This window comes from Chroicocephalus ridibundus, chromosome Z, assembly GCF_963924245.1.
Source record: "Chroicocephalus ridibundus chromosome Z, bChrRid1.1, whole genome shotgun sequence".
Classification (NCBI taxonomy): domain Eukaryota; kingdom Metazoa; phylum Chordata; class Aves; order Charadriiformes; family Laridae; genus Chroicocephalus; species Chroicocephalus ridibundus.
This window is the reverse complement of record NC_086316.1, coordinates 32,268,106-32,269,412: the sequence shown is the minus strand read 5'-3', so window position 1 is coordinate 32,269,412 and position 1,307 is coordinate 32,268,106.

The window sequence follows — 1,307 nt, the reverse complement described above, 5'->3', positions numbered from 1 at the left end:
AATATAATAGTTCTTTTAAAATGAGATGAACAGGTAGAAAAATTTATTCATATCCATTTTGTTAAAATGAAATCTACAGTAAAGCAAGAAAGCAACTTTTTAATAATAGAAGGGTCTATTTCTGCTAAGACACTCATCTTCACAATTGCAAATGAGCTGTTTGTGCGGAAATAGTAATTTGGAAGAACAATTTAGTTTTGTAATAACCCCTCTGATTGTGATGAGTCAGTGAAAGCTCCCATTTTCACATCTTCCTTCTGCCACTGAAAAAACAACTTTGTTTTCATATTGCTAGAATACTCCAGCAAACTCCGGAATTTGCTAGCACTGTTGGTGGTATAAATAGAGCATTTTTTGTGCCACAAGGAATCTGCAGCTGCTTGCTGAATACAGACAGAAAACAAATGTTTTGCACTTGTTACAGATCCGCATGCTTATATCTTCTCCTCCAAGCTGCTCTGCTCTGAATGAATTTCCCTGGAGCCAAGCCTTCACTAAGTGCATTATGTTTACACAGTCAGGAGGATGCCTGCTTGGGGTCTCTTCTGAAGTCATCCCAGGTTAATGATTACTGTGGGTGGAGGCTGAGTGAGAATGACAGGCCCATTATGTCTTGTGCACAGTCGCTCAGTTTGCAAACAGTCCTCTGAAACATCGCCTTGGCTTACCTGTGACATGGCGGAAGGGTGTGCCCTGTACCCTTGGAACCCTATTTAAACTTGTGCAAATGATCTCCTTATTCACGTATTTTGTGAACTGCTGGGAAAAAAAAACAAAACAAAACAAAACAAAAAAACAACTCCATTTTACTCCTCCAGCTTTAGCTGATACCAGATCCAATTTTCCTTCGCATTGTGACTCTGTCCCTCCACACTACCCTCTCCTTGAGTGGTAAAAGAGGGCTTAAGAATTACACCATAAATGTCTTGCTTCAAGCATGAGTCATTGTTTCATTGTTGCATGAATACACCTATTCTTGGACTTAAAATAGCGAAGAGGACATGTGGCTTGAGTCACAATGCATTCAATTGTCTGAAACTGAAGATTTATGAGAATAAAGCATCATACTGCCACTTCACCAAGGCATAAAGGGAATTATGTTTAGATGTCTATTGTAGATATTAAGGAGGATTTTTATCAGTAGTATGTTTCTAACCAACAGCTAATAGGAGACATGTCCTATTTTGTCTAAAGATTCTACTGTAAAACAACAATACACGTGTCATAATCCTTTACAGCATAAGTTAATTCAGAGGATTCTCCACCAACTACCAGTAAAATGCAAGCAAGATACAGAACCCAAAAAC